The sequence below is a fragment of the Austrofundulus limnaeus genome, unplaced genomic scaffold, assembly GCF_001266775.1.
Source record: "Austrofundulus limnaeus strain Quisiro unplaced genomic scaffold, Austrofundulus_limnaeus-1.0 Scaffold39, whole genome shotgun sequence".
Classification (NCBI taxonomy): Eukaryota; Metazoa; Chordata; class Actinopteri; order Cyprinodontiformes; family Rivulidae; genus Austrofundulus; species Austrofundulus limnaeus.
Window position 1 is genome coordinate 1,691,255 of NW_013952441.1, and position 8,070 is coordinate 1,699,324.

Consider the following 8,070-nt stretch of genomic DNA (forward strand, 5'->3'; position numbering starts at 1 on the left):
AGGCAGACATAGGGAAGACCAGAGCCCAAGGGCCTGAGAGGGATCCCGAGCGCAGAGCCCCAAGGGACACCCGCATGGGTTAGAGTTAATTAAAACTATATTCTTTATCATAGAAATAAAAGAACCCAGGGAAAATCATAATTACTGATTGTTGACTATGTAAAATCTTGACGCTAGTAATATAGAAAAAAAAAAGATGAAGTACTTAAGTACAGTACTCAAGTAAATGTACTCCATTACTGTCCACCACTGGCCACCGCTAGATGTACCAACAATCTTGTGGCCTAGCAGAGCAGCCACCAAAAACACTGGAGGTGTAGAACATGGCTCACTCAGACTGTGACTCAGTGTTCCCCAACTGGATTGTGGTTCTGTCRGAGGTGGGAGCTGAAGATCCCCATGACTCGTCCTTCCGCCAGGCATTCCCAGCAATCCCTCGTGACTGGGTCTGTCCGGGATTTTCCCCTACCGTCTGATCCGAATCACCAGCAAGTGGTGGTCAGTGAGCAGCTCAGTTCTCCCAAGTGTCCAAAACACACAAACTACTTCTTAATTCTGCAAACAGAAATACATAAGACACAGACTACAGATACTCCATACTGAATTATCCATTTTTAGTATTTCACACCTCAAGGCCAGAAGAGAAAAGCTAAAGGGAAAGCTAATGTGTATATTATTGTACAGTCATTAGGCAGAGACAAATATGTTTTATTGTTCAGGATGAACATTTCCCTCCATTAATGGTGATTGTCTAAGAAAACAAACCGTTTATTCCTCTCTGATATTGCATGTGTGAAATGAAGCATGGCCAAAGGCTCTTTCCTTCTTTTTTCACACAGAACAAATGGTTTAATATTTTTCCTGCACCATTATTACAAGTTACACCAATGCTTGGCTTGTTAGTGAGACAGACCAACAAATAAATGTCTTTAGTTTAAACACCACTTTGCTCTCTAAACTGACTCAATATGTCTCACATGAGAGGCCGCAGTAACCATGTCTGTGTGTTTTAGACAGAGTTGTTGCAATTTACAGGAAGGGACCCAGAGCTGTTTCAATTACTTACACCCCCCCCCCCCCTCCCGCTCTCTGACTGTACCGTGGCCTTCTGGTTCTCACAGTCCAGCTAATTTTATACTCTCACTTTTGCCTGTAGACCACAGTTCACAGACAGGATRTGGTCTACACGTTGTCTCTTCCTGGTTTTGGACATTGAGTCCTCTGAGTCGGCTTCAAAAAAGGACATTGATTTGAAGCTGAAAGATGCCAATAATCAAAAAGTTTGGTTTAAAGGTAAAATCAAGACTAGCATGCTCAGGTTTTTGGTTGTATTGTATATAAAGTCAGAGTTTTTCTGAACATGTGTGCTTATCAATAAAAGGCCTGGTTTCTCTGCAAAGTGTAGTTTATAAAGAGAATTCCTGTTAGATCACAGCTTAAAATCTGATTTCTTACTGACGGTTTTCGTGTGAAATAAATGTTTCTTTTTCTTCAGTTGTGTGAAATCTCAGTTCCCACAAGTTGTGCAGACAGTTGGGCTGTGGCCAGATCTCCACACAGATAGCTTGAAAACATCCACCTGTTTTTTTAATTTCATTCCAATAGTGTGGGAGTGCATCTCTAACGAGCCCATTATTGTCATCTTCTCAKAGAAGAGTCTTCATGTGTGCGGTTAGTGGATGTTGCCGCTTGAGCGTGGAGATGTGCTTTTCTCCTCCCTTGTCCTTGATTACCACAATTTTTGTGTCATGAATATTTACCGTGGGGGTGGGGGGCTTCACGGAGTTAAGATGTTGCAGGGAATCCTCAGCTGGGGGCTTGTTTAATCCGAGCCATGGTCTGTCTGAGCAGCTCTAAGGCGCCTGGGAGAGTAAAGCTTTGRAAAAAAGAAAAGAATGTGAAATCAGGAAGGGAAGGCAGACACCACAACTGAGTCTATGTATCGGATTGCTGCATGAAGGGTTGAATAATATCTGTCTTCCCATACGGCACTTCTAATGAACTGAGGGGTTTTACAGCCCCATGGCGAGCTGGAAGTCGTGTCTGACTTGCGACTGAGAATTGGATTGACAGACTGTCTAGACTGATCCTCTTTTTTTATTTATATATTGTTGTTGAACCAGAACCATGTATAATCCAGAGCATGCTATAAGGTGCGTAGGAGTGAGGAATTTATTAGGCAGGGGTGGGCTCCCAGCACATCGACAGGAAGCTACATTTTGTGCACCGATCCTCATCAAATGTTCATGCAAATGAGCGGCATATTTGTGGAGGGCGTTTAGCTGAAGGCCCATGTAGGATTGCAAATCTAACTACAATTCTTAGGCTTGTAAACTGTATTTATAAAAACATATAAAAAGCACATTCCAGTGTTTTAGTAAAGATAGATCCTTATGTGTTTCATGTAAAAATAAACTTAGAACCACTTGGACCTTACAACTCTTGAATTTACACAACAGTTACAAATATCTAAGCTACACTTTTAGGGTAATTTAGCATTTATAATAAATATTAGCTGTAAGTACCATGGGATATGGTACAGAAGGCATTTGGCACCTAAAACAAACAATAAAAAATGTCTCCATGGAATTTATTCAATGCCAAACAGGAAATTTATCTTTTCCAAAGAATTTATTCAACAATTTGATATCCAGGTCATAGTTAAACATGTAATTCTCAGAAAACATTCATTTTTCAACCATTTGGGAGTTATTCCTCCTRTCTTTACTCATCTTATTTGATCTCTTGGAGCCTCGTCCATCACTGTATTGATTACTGATCAGAGGAAGCAACAGCTGAGTGTTAAATCAGTCTTCTCATTTGTCTGCCTTCCATGGAAATAACACTATTGATGGGGTCTGTCAGTAAATAATCTTGCCTCGCTTCGACCCTTTAGAAAATTTCCAGATACTTGATTACATTGTGAGGAGCCCCTGTACAATATTATCACCCTGACATCCTGCTTGCTTTGGCCAAGGTCCAGTTGTTGGTGCTCAGTCCACCCGAGTGCCAACATCCACCGGTGTGCATCAGAATGAAACAGACAGGAGATCAGTTTCAGCACAAGAAAGATGCTGCTTTTTACCACTATAAATGGAATATAAATCCTAAAYGGTTGTTCATCAGAGACAATGATGGTCACATTTCATGAGTCATAAGTTGCCCCACTTTTTTAAAAAATGATCAATATACAGTATGTTACAAGAACCAATTTCCTGATGTGATTGATTTTCTTTAATGCCTAGTGTAACAACGTTTGTTGTCTTTTACGCTAGAGTTTAATGTAAGTTCATCCTGTGTTGTGAAATGACTTGGCTCCGGGATGGGTGACTTAAATAATGGAAATAATAGGTCATTAATTTTAGTGAGCTGAAGTGCATCAACATGACCTCTTGAGTGGTTGTGGTTCTGGTAAAGTCTTTATGTACCTGTGACTAAAGTAAACCTCTCATATTTAGCTTTGTGCAACATGTTTTAGTGGTGACTTTTATTCAAGTCCTTCATAGCAGACAGCGTCTCTAAGCAGACTAAACACAAGGTTTGCTTTGACATTCTGTGAACAGTCTTCTCCCTAACAAWAAATAAATAAATAAAAATTGCAGATGGGTAGGAGGGGTCTCATTGATGGGCCAGACGGAAGTCACCTGCAGGCCAGATGTTGCCTGTGAGCCATCAGTTGCTCATCCCTGACTTTACTGAAGCTGTTTTGGTGGGAAAAGAATTTATTAAAATGTGATATTGTGATGYCCTGTTCAAAGTATGATTGTAAGCTCAAATTTTGGTCCCAAATTGACATAGCTATCTTTATGGTTTTTAAAATCAGTCAGCTGTGGAGACCATCTTAAATAGGATTGGCTTGAAAAGTAAATGTAGATTCAAACCCAATGATTGTTTTGAGAGTTTGACGTATTTTGCTAAAAGACGGACACAAGCAAAAACACTGCCTTCTGCCTTCATCTTTATGCAGAGGGCAATAATTATGCTGATGCTTTTCTCTGAGATGTGAAAAATTTGTAAGCAAAATAAAAGATTATCCCCCACCTGGAAAGAAAAAAACAAGTTTATTTTTGGTAAAACAGTGCTCTATTTTGCTTATCCTCTGGTCATCTTCTGATTCCTAAGATTTATCTCGTAACCCATTTTAGGAGATCGAGTGTGTGTCTGTTTGTGTGTGTGTGTGTATGTGTGTCAGACTCAGCAGTTGCCCTCCAAGCTTATCTCTGTAAATGGATTTGTGTTGATGGACTCAGAGGTCCCTGTATGATGCTGTAATCTGATTGACCACAGCCCAGCAGACATGGATGTGTGAAAGAGAAGCCTGTTGTTTGCACATAGTTCGCAGACACAGGTGTAGTCGGTGTTCGTCCAGCTGTCTGGCTTGGATTTGTCACTGTGGCGCTACCTGARGCGAGTGTAGAGAATTCACAGCTGTGTGAGGTGATTCAGACAAACTCTGCGTGTGTTTGCACCTGCGCTGCCGATCTAACGCCGACACAAGTTCAGGTAAAACTCTGAATAAACTTTCAAATGCATCTATTATCAGAAAATAAACACGTTGCATAAGACCAATGAAATGGATTTTGAATATAGAAATGGAAGCCCAGGATGCTTTGATCATGATCTTCAGCTGGTCTGCATTAATTGGTTTGGTGTTGCTCATCTTTCTCATGACAAGGCCCCTCAAATTCTCTGCTGGGTTTTAGTTCAGGCCAGTTTTGCGACCAATAAACCAGATACTGGTTGGCAGTGTGGACAGAAGTTGAGCTGAAATATGGCAGCTTACAACATATTGCTAGACTACGSGTAATGTCATTATCTAAATTTTAGAGCTTTTGTGACCACGTTCAAAGTTTATTGATGACAGAGTCAAGATTAAGCGTGCCAGAAGTAGTTAAAGAAATATAAAAATAATTTTTTTGTTGTCATTTCTGGGTCAGACTCTGGCTCCAACATGTAAGGCTGGATGGACAAGACATTGGCTAACCAGCCCGTAAAAAATATTGATTTTTAACTATCTTTTTACAGGCTGGTTAGGGATGTTTTAACCAAGCCGTATTGTTACACATCCTTTCTCAYGTTATGACTAAAATTAATCTTAAAAAAAAAACATGTTGTTTCCTACCTGACTCGATCAAACCACTCCCTGCTGCCTCCAGTTTCTTCAAATAGGGCTGCACCAATTAATCGATTAAGGAGGGGCTTGTGGAGCTACAATAAGGAGGAATTCAGACCAAAGCATTGCAGTTTATAGCACTTTATATGGCCCTCAAATGAATGATTTAAATATGTAAAAGAAGGCTTTAAAAGCATGATATCCTCTTTAACAGTATTTCTTTCATTCAATAACTCAGGATCATTTTCTGCTTAAGCTTTGTGTCTTTTTTTTAATGTCCAGTAAAATGCACTGCCTGGCTAAAACATGTCCCCACCAATAGAAAGGTCACACACTCTAATATTTCGTTGGACTGCCTTTAGCTTTGATTACGGCACACATTTGCTGTGGCATTGTTTGGACAAGCTTCTGCAGTGTCACAAGATTTATTTCCATCCAGTGTTGCATTAATTTTTCACCAAGATCTTGCATTGATGATGGTAGAGTCCGACCGCTGCGCAAAGCCTTCTCCAGCACTTCCCAAAGATTCTCAATGGACTCTATGGTGGCCAATGTGGCCATGCTCCCTGAACCACTCTTTTGGAATTCAAGCCAGATTAATCCTGGCATTGTCATCTTGGAATAAGGCCATGCCGTGCTGAATATACCTTCAGTATATTCAGGTAGTCAGCTGACTTCATTCTTTGAGCGTATACTGCTGAACATAGACCTGACCAACTGCAGCAACCCCAGATCGCCACACTCTTTTTGTCCAGGCAGTGTGTTTGATGGAATAATTCAAATGAGTTTATGAAATGTACTCCAGATTAACAGAGGCTCAGATTAACTTCACACACTGATTTTATTTGGCACTCAGCAGCTTTTATGTGTTCTTGTCGTTTCCTGTGATGCGTTTTGAGCCCAACTCTGTGCATCTGATTACTTTAAAGAGTCTTCTATTATTCAAACGTTCACTTGATCTGACTCCTCTCTGTCAGACCTCAAATTATTTATTTATGAACTTTGAGATTGCATCTGATTTCAAGCACTTCCACGCAGAGCTTTCCAGGAAATGAGAGATAAATCTGAAACTATATCACTTAGGAGTCAAAATATCGTSCTAATAATGCTTTTATCTTGTCATAACGTGGACCTCCTGGTTTGGTCTTTTATCAGACCGTCATGGTAATCCTCTAGCATGACATCTCATTTACCAGGAAGTCACAGAGCAAAATGCTGAGTGCCTGTTTTTCATCCAGTGAGGTGGTGGGGGTGGGAGGGCTGCAGGAGACGTGTCCATTAGTTTATCGTTGCAGCCTGGAAATGAGAAACAGCGGAGACACACACACACACACACACACACACACACACACACACACACACACACACACACACACACTGCTTTCAGATTCACAGGCTGCTTGGCTTTCCCAGGTAGATAAATTGTGCTCCCTGTCCCCGTTTCCTCGTCCCCCCCACCCCTCCTCCCTTTACCCTCCTTTTTGGTCCCCCATGGTTAAGTGAAGGGTTTATTTATTAGATGGCACCAAACTGAGATTTCTCCTGCAGCTAATGCACAGTTTGTCCCAATATTTTATCACATGAACAGACTGGTTTAAAAAAAAAAAAACGGGGATTATCATAAATATGTTGGCAAAAGGAGAAGAAGAGGCTTTAAATTTAAATGATGTTGACATTCTGGCAGGTTTGTAGCTTGTTTTTGTTTTGAAATGGTAAATGAGTTTGGCTTGGATACAAAGTGATGGGAACTCTTTTAGGCACTTTGCAAATGTATACACTGAAMTTATTTTTTTCTTACTCTGTTGTTACCTCTTCTTTTTGCCATTTTTCTTCCATCTTTCACTGTTCGGTTTAGCCTAAAGGTTATATTTCCTCCCTTCTTGTCTCTTCCTTTTTGTCTGCTCTTCTTATAAGASAGGAAGTACATCACATTTTTACTCCATCGTTCTGCATCTTCACTGATGTGTGCATAATTTCCTAACATTGTGCTCTTTCCTCCTCTCTCATAAACTAAAGGAGGCAAGCCCCCCTTTAAGGCGTCCAGTGCTGCTCCTGAAGAATCCGGGCCGGCTGCTGTTTCTCCATTAACTGCTGAGAMCGACGGTCACAATCCTGGGATTGTCGGAGAAGGCCTCCCACCTCCAGTTCCTGAACCATTTATCACAGAGGAAAGCACCAACAATGTGACCACTGGACTCCATCAGAACCATGTGAACTGCCAATATGGGTCTGAGAAGCAGCACACACTGACTCAACACTGCTTCAGGTAATTCAGCTGCTTCTAACCTCTACATACGAACATTTCTCCATCACCAGCCTGTCAGGATCAACCTGAGGGTTTCACTACTTTTCAGTTTTATAAGTTGTTTCTTTTCTGTGTACGTTGTACTTGACGACACAAGTTCCTTTTTAAGCGACTTCCTCATTTGTGATATTCTTAGTTTCAATCTGTTATCAAGGGATTCTGCTTTAAAAAGAGGACCAAGAAACAGGAAGTAAGGTTAAAAAAAAAGCTGTAGAAACAATGGCCTTACCAACTTAGGTCTCATGAGTGAAAACACTATTAAATTTTAAGGAATAGAATAAACTTTAAATGTTTTGGGKTTGTGTTGTAGCTATGTGTGTAAATCAGCACCTTTTTATCATGATACAATATATCATATGTTAGATGGGCATATCATAACAGTATAATGGATGTTTTTGTTTTGCGTCGATGTAATTGAATCATTAATCATTTAATCGATATATCGATCTGGATTGATGTATTGTTACATCTCTAGTTGTTGTCATAATTATTGTACCATTGTCAGAGGTCTATGAAATACTCGAAAAAATAACTAAGTAAAAGTTAAAATACCTTAACAGAAAAGGACTTTGTTTAAAAAAAATTTCACTTATGAGAAACGTACTTATGTAAACATCCTGATGCATCTCAGTAATCCAGGTAAAAAAAAAAA

The 8,070-nt window shown here is 40.1% G+C and overlaps 1 protein-coding gene across 2 annotated transcripts in view; it reads left to right on the plus strand.

Annotated features, from left to right (window-relative positions):
- The window catches only part of ptprea (protein tyrosine phosphatase receptor type Ea), a 71,638-nt gene that overhangs the window by 27,482 nt on the left and 36,086 nt on the right, over positions 1-8,070 (plus strand). For both annotated transcript variants that reach the window (XM_014007054.1, XM_014007056.1), the window contains exon 2: positions 7,130-7,379. The gene's annotated coding sequence lies outside the window, so the exon portion shown is untranslated. The remainder of the gene's footprint in view (positions 1-7,129; positions 7,380-8,070) is intronic.